General features: G+C 44.1%; 1 long non-coding RNA gene across 1 annotated transcript; it reads right to left on the reverse strand.

Moving 5' to 3' along the window:
• Positions 1–3340: 3340 nt before the first annotated feature.
• LOC311605564 lies at positions 3341–20779 on the reverse strand. Its single transcript, XR_014782010.1, has 3 exons — positions 20742–20779; positions 9697–9780; positions 3341–6215 (listed from the first exon to the last, which is right to left on the reverse strand). It is a non-coding gene; the product is annotated as an uncharacterized lncRNA (long non-coding RNA).
• Positions 20780–21336: the final 557 nt, after the last annotated feature.

The following is a 21336-nucleotide window of genomic DNA, read 5'->3' on the forward strand; positions in this document are numbered from 1 at the left end:
GTGTTATCCCATGGGCTGAAACTTCAGAGTGACAGGAAAGGGAAAGTGAGGATGGACATCAGCGTTCGTGTCTCTCTGCTTCCTGGCTGCAGATACAGTGTGGAGAGCTGCCCGCCGCTCGCATTGCCATGATTTTCTGGCCAAGATGAGCTGTATCCCCTCAAACTCAGAGCCCAAAGAAGCCCTTCCCTCAACCCAAAGTTGTTACGTTGCAGCAGAGGGATGGGTAGCTATTACTCTCTGAAGAGGCTTTCACTCTTTGGGATAGATGTGTATGTAGATATAAATTTAATTTTAGGCAACAATTTCACTGTGTCCCATAAAGTTTTAAGGTTTTGCTATATTTTGTTTGTCTATCTTTATATTTGTTCTGATTTCTCTTTTGGAGTCTTTATTTCTTCACTGAGTTATTTAGACATATGACATTTATTGCCTATATTTATAAATTATCAAATTTCCCTCTCTCATTAATTTTTTTTAAGTTTTGATGCTTGGCCCCCTAGATAGCTCAGGCTGGCTTCAAACTCATCATTCTCTTGCCTTGACCTCCCTCCCTAGTAATGGGATTAAGGCTGCCTCTGCCTGGCCCAACACTTTGTTAAGTCCACCTACAATTTGCTCAGAAAAAGACAGTATATTTCAATACTTTTTGAATTGAAAAAATATATAAATCAATACTTTTTGATTAGCCTATAGTGGAGAGGGTTCCTTGTCCATTGGAGAAGAGATGTGTCACCTGCTGCTGCTGGAATTCTTGGAATTCTCTAGAGACTCCACTTAGGTCTAGTTTCTTACAAGAACTGTTTCCAGTTCTTCTGTTTCCTTCTGCCTTAGTGGTGCCCTATCTATTGTTCAACGTAGGCTGTTAAGTTCCCTGTCACTGCTCAGTTGTTCATTTCACTCTTCAATTTTGTTAGTTTTTTTTCTTTATGTATTCTGAAATCCTTGTTATTCAATACATATGTTAGATGACTTTTTTGCATCACTATTGTCTATTTTTGGTGAATTGACCTTTTTATCATTGTAAAAAAAATCTTCATTTTGGCCTGGAGAGGTGGCTCAGAGGTTAAGAGCACTGGCTGCTCTTCCAGAGGTCCGGAGTTTGGTTCCCAGCAACCACATGGTGGCTCACAACCATCTACAAGATCTGGTGCCCTCTGGCCTGAAGGCCTACATGAAGGGGGAACACTGTACATAATAAATAAATAAATCTTTTTAAAAATCTTCATTTTATCTTTAGTATATTAAGTATAATATACTTAATAGTATATTTTGTCTGATATTGGTAAAGCTACGGTAACTTTTTCTTTGAACCCAGGACCTTGGATATGGAAATCAAGTAACTCTACCTCTATGCCATGTTCCCAGGCCCACTATAGCTCTATTTTCGTTGTTCCTTATATAGTTTTCTATATTGGCTAACACTCTGTGATGGTGAGTATAGAATAAAGTATATTTTTAGACAATATGTATTTACTTGCATTATGTTTTGAAGGTCTGTTCATCAATCTCTCACTTTTTTGGATATTTTGTTTATTTGCATGTAATTAGTGGTGAGCCAGGATTCACATTCACTGTTCTGCTATTTTCTGTATGTCCTGTGTTTCTTAATTCCTCTATTATATAACACTGAATTACATAGATTCTTTTCTACGGTACCATGTAAATTCCTGTCCTCTTAACACATGTAAGAATGTGCGTAAGTGTTTTGCCTGCATGTATGTCTGTGCACCATTTCTATGTCTACAGAGGCCAGAAGAGGGTGTTGCATGCTCCAGTAATGGAGTTACAGATGGTTGTGAGCTGACATGCAGGTGTTAGGAATTGAACTGGGATGCTCTGGAAAAGCAGCCAGTGCTCTCAACATCACCCCTGCACTTAAGTTGCATCCTTGGTAGAGTTGTTTTCTTAGTGGTTGCCCTGGGGGTAACAACATCACAGATGATAGTTGGCTTCAGGTTAATACCAAATAATGTGAATAGCATATAAAAACTGTTGCTGCTTACCCGCTCCCTCTTCTTCTCCCTGTTGCCAGCATGCAAACTATATCTGCATGGGTGGATATAGTTCATACCTGTTAGCTCAGGTCTGTAACCATTGCTTTATGGGGCATCTTTTAAATTAGGTAGAAAACAATTATAAATGAAAACACTCCCTTTTATATTTCTTTTTGCAGTGACTTTTATCTTGTCCCACTGTTTATGTAGGTTTTTATTGTTCAGCGTCCTTTAATTTTTGCCCAAAGGACGTTTTTCTTTTTTTTTTAATATTTTATTAATTTATTCATATTACATCTCAATTGTTAGCCCATCCCTTGTATCCTCCCATTCCTCCCTCCCTCCCTCCCACTTTCCTCCTACTCCCCTCCCCTATGCCTGTGACTGAGGGGGGACCTCCTCCCCCTGTATATGTTCATAGGGTATCGAGTCTCTTCTTGGTAACCTGCTATCCTTCTTCTGAGTGCCACCAGGCCTCCCCATCAAGGGGACATGGTCAAAAATGGGGCACCAGAGTTCGCATGAAAGTCAGATCCCACTCTCTACTCAATGGTGGAGAATGTCCTGTTCATCAGCTAGATCTGGGTAGGGGTTAACATAGTAAACCAAAAGCAATTTTCAGATTCAATGCAATCCCTATCAAAATACATGCAAAATATTTTGAAGACATTGAAAGATCAATTCTCAACTTCATACAGAGAAACAAAAAGCCCAGAATAGAAAAAACAATCCTATACAATAAAAGATCCTCCAGAGGAATCTCCATACCAGATCTCAAACTGTACTATAGAGCAACAGTAATTAAAACAGCATTGTACTGGCCCAGCAATAGGCTGGTGGATCAATGGAATCGAACTGAAGACCCAGAGATGAAACCACACACATTTGGTCACTTGATTTTTGACAAAGAAGCCAAATCTATTCAGTGGAAAAATGAGAGCATCTTCAACAAATGGTACTGGTCTAACGGGATGTCTACAGGTAGAAAAATGCAATTAGACCCATATTTGTCACCATGCACAAAACTCAAGTCCAAGTGGATTAAAGACCTCAACATAAAAGCAGAGACATTAAATCAGTTAGAGGAAAAAGTGGGGAAGAGCCTGGAACACATTGGCACAGGAGACAACTTCCTGAACAGAACACCAACAGCCCAGGCCTTAAGGTCAACAATTAATAAATGGGACCTCATGAGGCTGAGAAGCTTCTGTAAGGCAGGAGACACTGTCAACAGAACAAAGCAACAGCCTACAGATTGGGAAAAGATCTTCACCAACCTTTCATCTGACAAAGGTCTAATATCCAAAATATATGAAGAATTCAAGTAACCCAATTGAGAAATGGGGCTCAGAACTAAACAGAGAATTCCCAACAGAGAAATAGCAAATGGCTGAGAAACACTTAAAAGAAATGCCAAAGGACCTTTTTCTTACTGTTTGTTTCAGGGTAGGCCTGCTACAAAGACTTTTATTTTCTCATTCATTTTTAAACAGTAGCTTTTCTGAATACAGACCTCTTGTGTTGTCATTGGACTGAGCTTCTTTGGGGGCATGGTGTTTGTTTTTCTGGTGCTGGATGAATTTAAGGCCTCATGTAGTCTAGGCAGTTTTTCTACCACTCAGCCCCATCCCCCCGAAGGCCTTTGCACTAGTGGCCTTTATTTGAGACAGGTCGGATGAAGACAAGCCTTGTGAGTAGGGCTTCTGAGAAGTTCCAGAGTGATACTTCCCTGGGAAAGGGGCTTTGAAGGGCTTCCAACTTTTCCCCCATCTGCTGCTGCAGGCTGAGGCTTTAGAGCTGCAGGACCTGGGGAGGAGATGGAAGGAGGGCAAGTGCAGTGCTGCAGCCTTCTGTTTTTGTTGGGATCCTGCTGTTTCACTTGCTGATTGCTGCAAGACTAGGCTAATTTCCAGAGGTCAAGGGAGTCGACTATGGACTATGGTCACGTCTACCAATGTGTTTGTTGCTGTTACAAGGAGGAGATTTCCGGAGTTCATCTGCCTGTCATTCACAATGATGTACGCATTGCTTTTTAATAAAAAGCCTGAAAACAGCTTGACAACTTGCTGGCCCATCAATAAGAGTTTAACCTGCCATGGAGCATCCGTAGAATACCGTGCAGCTTCTTACAGGCACCACTCTCTCTGCCTTGTTTCCTGATCTGGAGAGGTACTTGTGATGTGATTTCTTTTGAGACAAAGTCTTCTGTAAAACCCAGGCTGGCCTGGAACATGTGGTCCAATTCTTCTGCCTCCTAAGTGCTGGTAACCATAATTTTTAAAGGAGAAAAGTTGAAAGAGAGATAGAGAGAAAGAGAGAGAGGAAGGTAGAGAGAGAGAGAGGGAGAGAGGGACGGAGGGAGAGAGGGAAGAAGGGAGGGAGAGGTCATGCACGTATATGGCCGCATGTATTTATCTATCTTCCACTTGTTTCATAGAATCTAAGCTCTTGTGCGTCTTTATTTTTTTTCTAAAAATTTAAAGTTTTTACATTTATTTATTCTGTGTGTTGGGGGACATCTGTGTGTTATATGTGTGGGTGAGCCCATGCCCCATGGCACAGTATGGCCACAAAGTTCTCTCAAAGGAGAACTTGAGGGAGTCAGATATCTCCTTCCACCCTATTGGTCCCCGGGGATCAAACTCAGGTCCTCAGACTTTGAAGCAGGCTCCTTTATTCTCTGAGCCTGAGCCCCACCCCTGCATTTACTTTGGAGTATAGGGGCCAGTATGTGTGGATTGTGGAACAAGGGAGGAAGGGCATGACAGCCTCTTGGCTTCACCTTCCTTTTGCAGCTTTTCCGAGACAGCAAAGGCAACGCTACGTTTGTTATTTCTGTTACTTTGGCTTTTGTTGGAGGGAGTCTTTTGTCTAATCTGGTCCTTTTCTTTTCTAGAGCTGGGGGCAGAACCCAGGGCCTTGTTGGTAGAAAAGCCACTCCACCACTGAGCCAAATCACCAATCAATCCCACATTAACCATTTCTGAAGATGGCATATGAACTTCATCTTAAGATGTATTTATGGGACAAAACTGTCCACCATTCTATAGTCAAAGGGATTTCAAATTTAAAGATTTTTTTTTTCTGGGTAGGTGCGGGTCCGGGCAGCGGGCGCGGGTCTGTGGGGTTCAAAAGATGAGGTCCTCAGTGCATTCTGAGGAGGATGGCTGTGTTCCAGAGCTACACTGAAATGTTCACCCCAGAGATCGGCCTTATTGGGAGGAGATGGCGTTGGAGGAGGGGGTGCTAATTGATTTGAGCCCAAGCAAGGACTGCACCACCCACACCACAGGCCTCACGGACCCCCTCTCACAGGCCAGGGCCGAGCTCAAAGCTGGATCATGCAGAGGTGGATACTAGGGGCAGCACCCAGGCAGAGGCCCATGGCGCATGCAACACACGATGGAACCAGAGACTTGGGAGGCATGAATCAACAGAGCCACAATTTCCCCGGGGACAAGAAGCTGAGCTGGGTCAACATCAATGGTTTCTGTGAGCTACTCAAGGAAGACTTTGAGGGGCCTCCACTTGCCACCTGCTTGAGGGCCCACAAGATCCAGTACCCACAGGAGTAGGAGGCCATCCAGGCCCGCCCCAAATCTGGCGAATTGAATGGGAGCAGGAGAGCTGGCCCTGAGGACAAAAGAACAGGAGAGCTGGCCCTGAGGATGCGGGAGCAGGTGAGCCAGCCCTGGGGACAGGAGACCCTGACATCTGTCCCTGCCTCGAGGACACAGGAACTGGAGAGCTGGTCCTTCCCTGAGAACATGGAAGTGGGAGAACTGCCCCCACCTGGAGCAGGAGAGCGGGCCCTGCCCTGAGGACAAGAGAGTGGGCCCTGATCCAGGGCTTTGAGTGGACCTCACCCCAACATCTACTGTGGGGAGCCACAGAGCCCTTTGTGGACCCCCGCCTCCACATGGCGCCTGGCATGCAGCCGGAGCCACCTCGATTTAAACAAACAACCCCTTATTTGAAAAAGGTCCCGCTGCTCGCGAGCCTATCAGCGCGTGAGACGTGGCTTAGTGTGATTGGCTGTTTGGGTGGTATAAATGAGCGTGAGGGGAGTGGCTTGGGGGATTCTCCGAGAAAGAAGAAAGAAGGCCTGAGTAAAGCTGCTTAGGAGAAGAACCGGTGGTCGTATCTTTCTTGCCCATCGAGCGAGGCGTGGCAATCTACCCCATGTATGACTTGCTGGAACACATGAAGGGGCTGGACCTGCAGATTCAAAGATTAAGAATTTCCTTGACACACAGCAACAGCGGGATATCCGACAGCAGTCCCAGTGAGGATCCAGTAACAATAGCATACACCTCAAACCAGACCCATGACTCGTAGCAATGAACATTTGAAAGTAAACATGTAGACAAAAGCCTACACTGCATTACACACTGCAGCCTCTATGACAAGATTTTTGTTTGTCTGTTTGTTTTATTTTACTGGGGGGGGGAGGAGAGGGATTTTGGTGCGTGATGTGTAAATCATAGACATTCAATAAAAGTTAAAAAAAAATAAAGTTTTTTTCTTTGTTTTTCATAGCCATAGTCTAAGCTTTTCCATGTTCATCATATACATTATTTTTCATGGACATCTAAGTGCTTCATTTTTTTAAATTAAATATTGTATGCTATTTGGTGGGACTAAATTTAGACTCAAGAAAATTGGATGTCTTACAGATGCCAGAATATGCAGATATTCTTTTGATCAAGTGATGATGGCGTAAGATACTGGCAAGGACTTCTGCAGGCATTGCTTCCTGCCAACACTCAGAATCCTTAGAGGGTGATGAGAGGGTAGTTGCATTTCAGGCACACTTGGGCTCATGGGACCTTTTGTCTTGTGCACTTAAGTCTTCGAGTGACCTCTTAAAAACTTCTCAACACCCAAGACTTGAGAGATGCCATTATGTCTGCACAAGTTCAAGCCAGTCGGGGCACCAGTGCTGAGAGGGGAAAGTGGATAGGGTCTCCGCCTCCTAAGCAAGAAGTTATCTGCACTTGACATCTGCTTGCAAAGGAAAAGTGACTTTTCACCAATGGGGCCTCACTGAGTGTATTAACCACACATAAGGGTGGGCTTCATGCTCAGCATTAGGTGGACAACAGGAGAGGAAGCCAATGATGGTACTTTTGTGGACTTTCTGTCTCATACTGCTTTGTTTGTTGTTTTATTTGTTGTTGTTGTTGTTGTTTTCTTTCTGGTCTTTTGCTTGTGTATCATGGTTTCCAATTTTGTGGGGTTTTGTTTTTTGTTTTTTTTTGTTTTTTTTTTTGTTTTTGGTTTGCATGTATATTTCTTGTGGTGTTTTCCTTTTTTAAAAAATCTTTTTTTCTGTTTGTTTTCTAAAGAAAGAGAGAAAGAAGATGCATGAAGTTGGGTGGGCAAGGAAGATCTGAGAGTAGTTACAGGAAGGGAACCATGATCTGAAAACATTTTTTTATTTAAAAAAAATGAAGAAATATATTTTGGTTCTGAGAGAAAAAAAATTGTTCCAAGAGAGATTCCAAGTTCTTTACCACCTGATTTCAGCTTGGAAGGCAAGGATGCGCCTGAGGGAAAAGCGCTGGGAGCCTGGTTCAGAAGTGATGGGCTTCCCAGAAAGTCTGCCAGAGTCTCTGTCCACTCCTTGACCAGTTTCTTTTTTCTATGGTTCCCTATGCAGCAAGATCAAAAACATTTCTCAACCTCCTCACTGTCTCTAAAGCTTCACCAGTTCATGGATGTGCAGTGGGATGCTACTGGTATCCTGTGAAAGTAACAGTCTCCAACCACGGTTCTATGGCAAACAGTGGCCTGGCATTTATGTCTGGAGGTTGTAGCAGCTGTTGCTCTCCTGTGTTCCTTTTTCTTGCCACTTTTCTTTTTTTCTTTTTTCCTATTCCATCTCCTTATTATATTTTAAATTTTATTCAGATTACATCTCCATTGTTTTCCCCTTACTTGTATCCTCCCATTCCTCCTTCTCTCCCTCTTTCACACTATTCCCCTCCCCTATACCTGTGACAGAAGGGGACCTCCTCCCCCACCATATGGTCACAGCCTATCAGGTCTCATCTTCATAACCTGCCTATTCTTTCTCTGAGTGCCACTAGGCCTCCCACCAAGAAGAAATGGTCAAATATGGGGCACCAGAGTTCATGTCAAGAGTCAGTCCCCGCTCTCCACACAACTGTGGAGAGTGTCCTGTCCATTGGATAGATCTGAGTAGGGGTTCAATGTTTACTGCATGTATTGTCCTTGGTTGGCGAAGTAGTTTGAGCAGACGCCCCTGAGTCCAGATCTTCCTGTCATGATGTTTTTGTAGGTTTCTAGGACCCTCTGGATCCTTCTATTTCCCCATTCTCCCATACTTCTCTCACCTAGAGTCCCAATAGGAAGTCCCTGCATCTATCCCAATCTCCTGGTAAGTTTTTTTTTTTGTCACCTTTCATGATCTCTTTTCTCTTCAAGCTCACCTGTCTCTTTTGCTTATAGCAAATGTACAATTTCAATGACACTTTGCTAGGATAATGATGCTACTTTTGTGCTGTCTGGGATACATCCCTCATTGCTAACACTTGGGTTGTATGAGAGGATGAGGAAGAGATGTGGGCTGTGGGTTGAGGGAATGTATTGATGTAGCAGGAGACCACATCCAAGTCCAGCACTGCTCTGGACGTACCAACCATGTGCACACAATGTAAGTGGGCACACAATCACCTCTATTATGTGGGTGTATTGGTTCAAGGATCCTCCCCAAGAGAATTAAAACACATGGGTGCTCAAATCCCTTGTATGATATTTACATTCTACACACATTCTCTTGTGTACTGCATCTCATCTCTGGCTACTTACAGTATCTAATATGATGCAAATACAGTGAACTGGTTGCTCTGCATACTGCTTAGAGAACAGTGACAAGGTATATAGACACTGAGTACAGACAACAACTTTTTCCGATAGTCTTTGATCCACACTTGGTTGAACCCATAAACGCAGAACTAGCAGATGCAAAGATGTATATAGGGAAATGGCTCAGCCCATGGTCACCTAGAGTTTGTGAGTACATCAGGGCTGTGACTGTGAACTGAGAGCATATGGTGGATCACCGGAGGCATGGCTAGCTAAGACACCCTCTGAGGTGGAATTCTTGCCACCGATTTTGCCAGCGTGCTGTGCTGTGTGACCTGCTTTAATTAGCTGTTCTGTGTGAACTGCTCTCTTGCAAAACCTCATTATCTGGGACTGCACTAAGTTCATCTCCCTTCACATTCTGTTATTTCAAACTCCCACCAATATAGTCCGTTAAGCTCTGTTTATAGTAGTTTAGGGCTCTACAGCCTAAACCACTACTCTTCCACATTCCTCCTAAAATCAAGTCCCAAAGACCATGAAGCACACAGTCGGGTTTGTCACAATAACCACCCTGCTCATAACTACATCTCTGTACCAGTTATTTTTCTGGCTGCTGTTGTAGAGCCCATGCTACTAGTCTAGGCTCCGGCGAGGGTCTGTGGATTGAAAGGATGACATAACAGTCAGAAAGATTTAGGCCCCCAGAGACTAAAAACCATGGGCTGCTCTGTTCTACAGTTTGGATAAAATCTCTTGCCGTTTTATACTTAATCCCGATGCCTTGTTCCCTAAGCAGTTTCACTAGTTGCCCCACCAGAACGGTGGAAGACCTAGAGGCACCCATCCCAGTACACCCGTGTCTTACCTCCAAGAGGCGCTGGCCAGATTCCCCTGGTGATCAGTCAGACTTTCCCTGCTTTCTGTATCTCGGTGAGACCTCCACTTGTAGCTGAAAAGACAACACAACAGTGGGTCATTCCCATTAAGAGAATGCCGTTTATTGAGAGTAACAGAGCTGCTTATACAGGGGAGGAACCAGCAATCAAACAGCACTGTGGAAAGTCCCCAAGAGGAAGCAAACCAAGGGCCAAATAACAAGACTCAAAACAAGGAAAATGAAGGCAACCAGTGGAGCACAATGTTTCAACTGCAGACAAAAACAAGTAATGTTTCAACTGCAGACAAAAACAAGTAAAGGTCAGTACCAGCACAGCTGCAGTTTCCCATATGCTGTCACAAATAACCCGACAAAGCAACTCAGAGGAAAGGAGTGTTTTCTTTTGGTTCACAGTTTGGGAGGATGCAACTTATCATGGTGGAGAAATTAGGACCACCACCCAGCGAGGAGTCTGGTCATATTGTTTCTATAGCTAAGGAGAAGTAGGGGAGGGGCACTAGCATTCAGTTTACATTCTCATTTCTTTTTTCTTTTTAATTCAACCAGTACATGAGATTGTGTGCCCACGCTCAGGGTGAGACTCTCCTTCTCACCTCTCTGGAAATGGTCTTGCAGACACCCCGAGACTGTGTCTTTTCGATGCTTCCAAGTTCTGTTCAGATGACAATGGTCAGCCATCACAGCTCCTAAACTTTTTACCTTTGAAGCACCACATCATCATTTGGGCTTTCTTCTGAGTGTAATTTGGACACCAACAATTTTGATTTTTAAATATTTAATTGTGTTAAAATACACATAAGCATGAAACTTAACCATATCGACCATTTTTATTTGTAGTATTAAATACATCCACACCATTCTTCAACTCCACTCCCAAAGGACTCTCTTCTTCAGTAGAACTTCCATTCCATTGAAGATTAATCTCTTTTCTTATCTTTGGGGAATTTCCTTTTATAATTTTGTTGAAAATGTTTTCTTTGTCTTTAAAATGAATTCTCCTTCTGTGCCAAGGAAGTTCAGTTAAGAGATATTCCAACTCAGCAGGCATCTTTTTGACATGGCATCTTGATTCTTCCTCTCCACAGCTGCTGCTGCAGCCCTGCTTCCAGTCACATATCTCAGATCTGCCATCTTATTCTCAGACACCATTACTATTCCTCTCTACTGGGCCTGTTCACCCCATTTTGTTTCTGGACCAGCTCGCTGGCATTGCTCTTCACTAAGTCTTTATGTGTCTGACCTATTTCACTTAACATGGTATCTTCCAGGCTCATTCATATTTTTGCCAATGGCAGGCTTTCCTTCTTTTTAAAGAATACATATTATTCCATTGAATATACATACCTTGTTTTCTTAATCCGTTCATCAGCTAATGGACCCTGAGGTTCTTTCTATAGTTTGACTATTGTTAATAGTGGTTCAGTAAACACAGGCATAAAAATTTCTCTTTGACATGCTGATTTGCTTCTTGTGTATATACATTGCAGTGGGATATTTTGACTATGTGGCAAATATTTTTTTTGAAATCTCCATATTATGTTTCATAATGACTGTACATTTTTATCTATATATACCTAAACAAGCCAGGAAAAAGATGATGAGTGAAAGATGCCACCCAACCCATTGCCTATAAACTTAATTTCTTCTTAGTTATCTGCATAGATCTCTATGCCTAAGACTGTGTCTTTAGGGGCATAAACATTCAATAGATTTATACCAGGTAAATGTGTGCATAAGCAAATCAGGGCTGTGTTGTAAAGACCCAATGTGAGAGAGATGTAATAGTAAATTAGTGAGGAGCTGTGGTGGTACATGATTTTAATCCTAGCACTTGAGAGGCAGAGGCAGGTGGATCTCTGTGAGTATGAGGCCAGCCTGGTCTACACAGTGAGTTCTAGGACAGCCAGGGTTACACAGGGTTACCCTATTTTAAAAAATCAATCAAACAAACAAGACAAAACACCAAAATCCCCCAAAAGGTAAGTTACATGTTTTAAAGTATTAATAGATATTGTCAATTATAGTCAAAATAAGTTCTAGAAATGAGTAGTGGCAGTACTGTACAGCATTGTGACTGTAATAAGCACAACTAAACTGTGCCCTTAAAAGGTTAAGGTAGTAAATCTTTCTTAAAGTTAAAATTTTTCATACAATATATTTTGATCATATTCTTGCTCCTTTCCCAGTTTTTCCTACCTTCCTACTCATTCAACTTAATACTCTCTCCCTCCCTCCCTTCTCTCTCTCTCTCTTCTCTCTCTCTCTCTCTCTCTCTCTCTCTCTCTCTCCCTGTCACTCCCTCCCTCTTAGAAATAGCATAAAAACAAATATCAAGGAAAAAAACCACAAGAAGACAAAATTTACTCAAACAAAACAAAATACACACCGCACACACACACCTGTGCTCACGTGCATGCAAAGTCATAAAATCTGCTTTGTGTAGGATACTACTGCTGGGCGTGGGGCCTGCCCTGGAGTGTGGTTGAAATACCCAGTGACACTCCACTGAAGAAAATAGATTTTTCCCTGTTCGGTTAGGGGTGAAACTTTGTGTTCAAGTGATAAATCTTATTCTAGACCCAGCTATCACAATAGAAATATTTATGACTAGGAAAATAAAACAGCACTTTTCAGATTTTAATGTATACAGGAATCATTTGAGACCTCTCATCACCAAGTCAGTCCTGTTGGAGTGGGTTTGTGGGTCCTGGTGGAGGGTTCTTCTCTGTGTTTCTCATAAGCTTCCTCAAACGTCTACACCAATGGATGAAGGTCACCTCAGTAGCAAAACTCAGAGTATAAAGAAAGCTTGGCAGGCACTTCTTTTCTTTATGTTAGGCCCCTCCATCCCCGGTCACTTTAAATCAGCAAGAGTGAGTACATAATCTCCCGCTCTCCTGTAAGAATGGATTCCAAGCCAGAGCTTTTCTCATGAGGTCAATCTGTTCCTTTTTTTAACAGACATTTATAGGATTTCTCGTCTCTTCTCCTCCATAGCAGGCCACAGAGGACAACCTTGCTGCATGCGAAGACGCGCCTTCCGGAGAGGGTGTGCATGCGAACACACTTGCACACTGAAACCATGACTACTCTCGTTAGCAGTGACACCAGGGCTTGCACTTCCCCGAGAAGCGGATTTCTCTGGGCTCAGACTGAGCTGGCAGTCCCCCCAGGACCCTGCCGTTTCTGCGCATGCTGCTATCCCACTTTACTGTCGTTCTTATCTCATTCTTACGAAATTGTTTTTCTGAACTCCATGTGTCTGATTGATTTACAGAGCCTGTTAAATTCCATCACGTTAGCTTTAGACTATTACCTATCAAGATAACTTTGGCTGATGGCTTTGCCGTCGAGGATAGTCCCTGGTCTCCCGGGTTTATGCTGTCTTCACGTTGATGAGTGCCCTGTCTCCGTCCATGTGGCTCATTCAGTGACTAAGATTCCTTGTGTGCCCTCGGATGTGCCAGGCAGGGGCCTCAGCACTGAGAAATAGAAGTGAACACGTAGATGCTCTGGTCTTCTTAGAGCCTTGGTCAAGCGAGGACATAGACAGCAGACAGAAATAGTAAGTCGTGTGGATGACATCGATGGCTCCAAGTGCCAAGGAGAAAAATAAGCCAATGGAGGGGGGCAGGAAAGGGAAAAGAGAATTTTTGCAATTTTAGAGCAGATGGCAAAAGCCCCAGAGCACCCTCCCCCCCCAAAAAAAACAACAAAACTTTGAGAGATATGAGGTAAGCAGGTCTGAAAATGCTTCTGTATAAATTCACCGGAAACCAGAGTGAAAAACAATTCTTTGCTCTGTTAGCTAGATCTGTCCCTCTAGGTTCATTCGCTGGCATCTTTGGGATGCAGCTGACTCACCCACTGGGTTCCCTGCCACTTATTTATCCTTTCTCCACGTCTGTGTAGGTTCTTAGGGATATTTTGAGATAATATTAAAACTTGGGTTCTGCATCTGTGGTGTCTCCCTGACGTCCTCTAGTAAAACACTTAGAAGTGAGTTTTAATGTGAAAAGACGCTTCTGCGTTTTTGGAGTCAACTCTCTCTGTTCATCAGGTGGCACGATGAGAAGTGATAGTTTCTGGGTGCAAAGAAAGAGGGGGTGATCCAGGCCACTTTCCATCCTCACAGACCTCGTGTGTGGTGAGACTCCAGCCTTCGGGAACTGAAACGGCCTCCCCTGGGAAACGTGTAACTGAATGGTAAGCAGGCCTTTTGGCTCCACCAAAGCAGCCCAACTCTACTGATCTCTCTCCCTCCTGGACGTCACATCCTCGGGACCAGGCTGCCAAGGGCTGGTACCTGCCAGGTGGCTCTCCAGGTGTGCCCTGTGATCCTCACCCTCGCCTGCAGGCTGCACTGTTGCCGCGCGTATTCGTCTCCCAGCCTCCCAAGTGTACAAACAGGTTGTGTCAAAGCTGCAGGTACTCACTGAGCCTGCAACAGCCCAAGCTGACAGAACTTGCCGCCAGGAGAGCTGTCGACTCTGAGAAGCCAGAATTGATCGACGTCTCTACTAGGGCCCCTGGGTTTTTATGAGAAAGTGCCCCAGCTGGCGCATTTGGCCTCAGTTTCTTCCTCTGTAGAGTGAGTGGGTATCTAAAGCTAAGACTCTGAACTTGAAGTCTTAGTGAGTGCATTTTGAATGTGCATACAATGTTTTGATCAACGCCATTCCCCATTGCCCCTCCACTAACTACCCTTTCTCCCCCATGCCTCCTACCACTATTTCTTCTCAACAGCATACTGTTTTTTTTCTTAAACCCAGGAGTCCACTCGGTGCTACTAGTATGCGCATGCGCATGCGCATGTGCATAGGGCACCTACTAAAGCATGGGTATCCTTTTGCGGCCAGATTCCTGAACAAAGCTGACTCTCCCTTTCCCAGCAGCCTTTAGTTACCAGTGGTTTCTCAGCTCCTGGTGGGATCGTCTGTCTCCCCACTTCATGCTGGAAGTTTTGTTTGGCTCGATCTTGTCCAGGCCTTGTGCGTGTAGTCACAGACACTGTCTGTCCATGTGTGTAACTGCTGTCTCTGGAAAACAGTGCCGCTGGAGTCATCTAGTACCTATGGCGCCGATGTCTTTCTGCTCCCTCTTCCTGGATTATCTGTGATGCCCACGGCCACAGTCTCTTACTCTCTGCACAAGGACCAGGTGTTAGTCTCTGTATTAACTAACTAGCATCTACTGCCCAAAGAAGCTTCTCTGATGAAGGTGGATCTCTGAGTATAATGATTTTGGTAACAAGCAATCAGGGCGATACGAGTTCAACCTTTACTTTTTGGCTACTTACTTGGACGAACCTTAGTTCTGTGGACACACCGGACAGCTCTCTTGCTGACCAGGGAAGGCTGGGAGAGACCAGAGGCTAGGAGCACAGAGGCCCTGAAGCAGAGCCTTCCACTCAGTAGTCTAGAAACAGGGGTGAGGGGAGCATCACTGAGCTGACCTGTTTGGAATTTAAACAGCAGTAACCACAGGAAAGCCTGCAGGGTCCCAACGCCTGGGGCCTGTAATTTGCTTCTGTCTTGTGCTCACCTTTTTTTCTTTGCACCAAACCTTCCCCCACCCCACCTCCACCAACCTCATTTCCTTTTCCAGTGTCCATCATAGGGCAGTGTATGAAAACAAAAAAACCAAAAAACAAACAAACCAAAAAGCCAAAAAAAAAAAACAAAACAAAACAAAAACAAAACCAAAAAACAAAAAACCCAAAACACCAAACTTCTTTGCTATAAGCAAATACAGATCCTGTTAGCATGGCACCTTGGTCCAATGGCCCTTTGTTCTGCTTCTTAATGACTAATTATTATGCTATGAAATGCTTATGCAACTCCACTGGAGTTGCCGCCCTCCTGCCACAGAGGCTGGAAGTGTGTAATCCTCAGAAGCCATGACTGGGCCTTGGAGTTGCGCAAGGAGTAATTACAGAATCCAGCCGAGGCTTGCTGCTTATTACAGGCTCCAGGCTTTACCCCCAGTAGCTTTACATGCTTGTTAATATTTAAGCTGACAAGCAGCAGCAGCAGCAGCAGAATATTTTGTAAGCTTCAGGAATGGCCCCAGGACTCAGTGCCAGCCTAGGACCCAGGACAGGCTGGTTAGAAGGGTCCAGGGACTACGTTCTAGTGGGATTTCTTTGGAGACCCTTGTCCTTTTACAAATGTTGGTCCTGGAGGGCCTCAAAACTCCCTCCCTTTGCCATAGACTAGAAATTAAATATCATCAACCCTCTTAAGCCTTCTTGCTTTTATTATAATTTCTCTTTGTGGTACTAGGGATGGCTCCCAGGGACTCGTGCTTGTTGGGCAAGTGTACTGTTGAGAGCCACATCTCCGGCTCCAAATTTCTCAATTAAAAAAATAATACTTCTTTTTTAAAAAAAAAATGCCAGACCATGCCTTATTATTTTATACAACCTTTACTTAAAATAAATGTTTTCTTTAGCTTTTGATCAGCTAGTAGAATATTAAAGGAAGGAAAGAAAGACTCAATTAAGTTAACCACCCCCTCTGGATGGACACACACACACACACACACACACACACACACACACACACACACACACACACACACACAGCCCCAGGGCTGCAAGCTCAGGCCTCATTCTGTGGCCTTTGGAAGGTTATCCTCTTGACCTCCCAATTGCCTGACTCCTCTCTTCAGAAGCAGGCCAGTCCTCTGTCTGTCTGTGTGCTCTGGTGGCGCCTATCGCTGTGGGATCTGGGCACAGAGACAAAAACATCAGGCAAAACACACATTTGTGCATTAGGGGAGGAAACACACCGGCTTCCTGGACTCAGCCTGGGCTTAAGCTGGAGGAGACCTTATCCCAGCATGCTTTGCAGAGACCAGGGAAGAACAGGGACAAAGCTGGTCATGGAGCCTTTCCTTGTTTTCATTTATGAAGGAAGCCACAGCTAGTGGCTGTGAGGTTTGGCAAGATACTGGCATTTTAAAGGGCCTCTTTTTCCCCTTTCTTTTCTTTCTCCTTCCCTCCCTCCTCACTTCCTTAGGTCTTCACTCTTTCCACCTCATTCTTTGGGTTTCTTTAACTTAATGATTTAAATTATAACTCACCATACACTCCTGACAAAAACAACTTTTTCATTCAAAATAAAAGGGTAAAGATGAAAATGTTCCCGATGTCTCTGGCCCTACCATTACCCGGATCAAACTTTACCGTAAGCCTTTCTTATAATTTTTCTTAAACCTTTTTCTGTGCACAGATGCTCCTCTACAGGGCTGTATCTGTGGATCAATAGCTAAAGATCATCAGTGTGACTCACTGTCCCACTGAATGTCCATGTGTTGTTTGGCTGCTGGCTTTTCCCACGTGACAATGTTTCTTAGACACGTTTCCTCAGCAGCCTGGAGATCCTCCTGGGCACTTCATAGCTGTTCAGCAGCCTACTTACTGTGTGGTTATACCCCAAGAACTTTACCAGTTTCTTAAACTGGCATTACATTCTTTCTCATTTGGGGAGATCACAAATGCTGTTGCACACGCCCTGGTACAAGTGTACCAGTGCCCAGTTGAGAGATCATACCCTGGGGGTAAATTCCTAGCAATGGAATTGCTGGGGCAAAGGCTATGTGCACTTTACATTTTAATAGATATTGCCAAATTGCCCCACGAAAAGGTTGCTCCAATTTACAACCCCATTAATGTTGTGTGAACTGCCTATTTCCTCAAAGCCTTACCAACTCTCTGTTCTGCCTCACTTTTAAGTATTTGCCAATAGGCAACAGATGGCAAGTCATTATCATTTATATTTGCATTTTAATTATAAAATGAACCTTGTTTCACATGTTTATCGCTTATTTGCCACAAACTTTTTTTTGTAAAATAAAATGATCTTAGCCGTTTGTCTTTTTTTTCTTTTTAGTTATTTAAAATCACCAAAACCATTATTTCTCATCAGCCGTTATTAGTTCGAAAGGCCACAATTTTGTATCTGTTTGCTTTTTCTTTTTTAAACCTGTCAAGGTTGACAGTATTTATGGAGTCAAAGAATGTGCCTTTCCTTTGGTAGTACTGAGAGTCTGTGCCATTTTGTGGTGAGGCCTTGGTATGTGTCCTTAATTTCTGCTAGGGATGCTCTTACACCTTCGCTAGATGCATGTCAGGTTTTGCTTCTCAGATGTTTATCTTGGTGCGAGGCCTGAAGCTGGCTGGAGGAGACCTCACTGGCTCTTGGTAATATTATAGATCAACCAGTTAACTGCACCCCACCCCCCGGTGGCCAGCTACCCAGGGAGGCTTCGTGCTCCTTGAAAACAGAAAGGATCCCATCCGGCTCCAAGGAAGGTTCAGGAAACAACTTGCTGCATTCAGACTGTCTGTCCTTTTCCAGTCAACAGAACCCTGAGCTTGTGTTCAGAGAAGACTCATAGGAGCAATGGAAGGGAGAAAGAGAGAGACAGACAGACAGACAGACAGAGAGACAGAGACACAGACACAGACAGACAGACAGACAGAGAAGGAATTTTTCTTTTCTGTGGTAAAGAAAAATGAAACAAAATGAGACCTACATGCCTAGTCTTAGGATTAGTTAACAGTATGACTCTAAAGACACAATTCCTGGGCTGAAGATAAAAAAGATAGCTAGACTCTGCTTATCTTGGGTTCACTGAGGCAGCTGAAGACAGAAATAAGGAACAGAAAGGATTTTTAAAAAATATATGCACTTCAGTTTCTTCAATGCAATGTCTCTCAATAGACAAAAATTCCTCTGAGAGGCTCAAGACATCTCATACACAGCCTAGAGTTTCTGGTATCCCTCACATGATTCCTAAATACATGGGGTATTTTCCTGTAAAGACCAAATGAGTTAATTGCACAATCAGTAACGTTAGAGGTTTATGTTTCTTGGCATGCTTGATGCGATATGCATGTTGGCAGAGACCTACCTGGCTTTGATTTGCAGCATAAATAATATAATCCTGTAGATCAGATTCCAGGTAATTTAGTTAAAAGGTACTGAAGGACTGTTTCCTCCAAGTGTCTACCTCATGGTAAATTGTGTAATTTGTATAATTATAAGTTGATTTGATGAGGATTGATTTCATCATTAAGAGTGTAGTATTACTAATATTAATACTGATTACCATTTCTTGAATATGCCTTCTATACTGTGTAGAGTGTGTGTGTGTGTGTGTGTGTGTGTGTGCGCGCGCATACACACATACATACATTACATATAAATTTTGTCTTAATGTGATTCTTGTGCCTGTTGCAAGGCCTACAGATTATTCCACCTGGTATGAAAAGACAGAAGTTCAGATGGATCAAGTGCCTCATGTGACACAAAGAACCCTGAGGTATGGATCTCAACTCTAACTCAGGACTGTCTCATGCCAAACTCTACTGCTGCACACTCACCCTATCTCCTCCCCCAGTCCAGGTGGTAAGCACCAGGGCCTTCCCCCCCCCCCCCCCATTTGAATGTTTGTAGTGGGTTTTGAGAGCTCTGTGTATCCCCAGCTAACCTGGAACTCATTCTGTAGATCTGGCTGGCATCGGACTCAGCCACCTATCTCTGATTACTGAGTTCTGGGATTAAAAGGCACGCACCACTACATCCTGGTGGGAGCTTTCATTTTATGTCAGCTTGAGAAAATGAGCATCAGTTTCACTTCTCCTGTTGCCTTCACACGAGGTAGGTTCTCTCTCTACCTGTTGTCATAGAAACCAAAACACTAAGGATTCCATAAGCTTTCTTCCTGCCCCCAACTGCTGCTCCAGGCATTCTAAGGGGGCCCATGGAGAGCCCTGGGTGCGAGGTCTCTCCCTGCTTGGCAGCCTCTAGCTGAAACTGATATTGTGGGACCAGAAGGCCAGAAGAGCCAAGAAAGACAGTCTACATTTTCTTAGACCTTCCCCCACCCAACTACCACTCTAGGCTACTGCTGGCTACCCCAGTCTCCTTCTTAGAGGACTTTATTTCTTGACTTTGGTGTCCTCCCTTACCTAGATGTGCTGCCCCTCTCAGGTCCTGCCGCATCTCAGTAACACTTTTTTTTTTTTTAAAGTTTTAGATTAGTACACCAAGTGGATGGTTTGTTTCATCATGATATCTTCATACATACATGCCACGATCCTTGGTTCTCAGTGTCCCCTCTTGCCCTCCATTGTGGTCCTCTGTCCATCTCCTGCTGACTCTCCTCCTCCTCACAGCAAACACCTCCTTCTGCTTTCTTGTCACACACATCCGTGATTACCTTTAGTAATACCACCTTCCCTGAAAACCCTCTTGCCAGCCTTTCCTGGGCCTTTTTTGAGTTAGAGCTCTTGAAAGGGTTTACCCCTCTCCCTGCTCCTGTCCGCAGCCCAGCCTGCCCCTCAGCTGCTCCCCATCTGCTTATGTTCCCACCCTGTTCTCTGCAGTGATTTCCCCAAGGTCACTGTGGGTCTTGCTACAGACTAAACTCATCAATGACGGATAGGGACCTGATGAGAACCTATTGGCTAAGACTCTGGTTCTCTGGTCATACAATTCCTCCTGGGTTCTGCTGCTTCATCTTCTGCTTCTCTCCCTTCAGGAGAGTTATTTGCTTATTAGATGCTAAGGATGGAATTTGTGGCTACACGCTCATCCTTTACTCAGGCCTAGAACTCTTACATGTCCAGCTGTCCTGTTCTCTCCTGTGCCCAGGAGCACTGTATTAATAGTTTCAGCAACTGTGTTAATCCCCATCTCATACATACATATATGCATGTGTGCTCAAATACCCATTTGCACAAAACATGGGTCATTGCTGACTAATGACATGGAAAGGAATTTCATACTTTCCTCAAGATGATGTATTCTACCTGGTTTTAAAAAAATGTAGTTGATAGTCAAAATTATTATGATTCTACATGGCTCCCCTTTTGTTTGTACATGTATACTCACATGTACACACACACAGAGTCATCTTCTTGGTGCCTTGCCTGCCTCTGCCCACCCAGTGTCCTCCTCATAACCGCCATGTCCAGTCACCTCCCAGTCCTGGGGTTGTACCTCCATCACTTGTCGAAACCTGCCTCCTTCCATCCCCATGGTGCCTTGTTGATTCAGATCAGCCTGACTCACACAGCCCATGTGACAGCGTCTCCTGGTTTCTTCTGGTTCTGTCCCCTTCATCTGTCCTTCAGAGAGCAGTGTTATTCTTGTGGGGAGCAAGGTCAGTCTCCAGTTACAAGCACTTTGGTGACTGCATTAGCTTCAGAATACATACTGAGGTCCTCCAAAACTGCAGTTTGCCTCCCCCTCTCTGCACTGAGTCCTTTCCTGTGACAGAACACAGGCTCCACAGCTTCTGAATGTAGACAGTTTACAGTCCCTGACTGTGGGTGCTCTTTTGGCTCCATGCTGCCGTCCACACTGTTCCCTCCACCTGAAAAGTTTCTTTCCTCTCCCAACTCAGCTTAGTCATGGTTCTGATGTCAGCAAAAATCCAGCTGCTTTCAGTATGCCTGAAGCCATGGCGTGATGGGCTTCTCAGCTGCACACCTTGTGTCTACTCTCAGCTTCCTGATGACACTGTTGCATCACCCCCCCTGCATCGCCCCCCAGCAAATAGTTGACAAGCAAGGAAGTAGTTATCTGAGAGTTG

The sequence above is a fragment of the Acomys minous genome (genome assembly GCF_964271855.1).
Source record: "Acomys minous genome assembly, chromosome: 9".
Classification (NCBI taxonomy): domain Eukaryota; kingdom Metazoa; phylum Chordata; class Mammalia; order Rodentia; family Muridae; genus Acomys; species Acomys minous.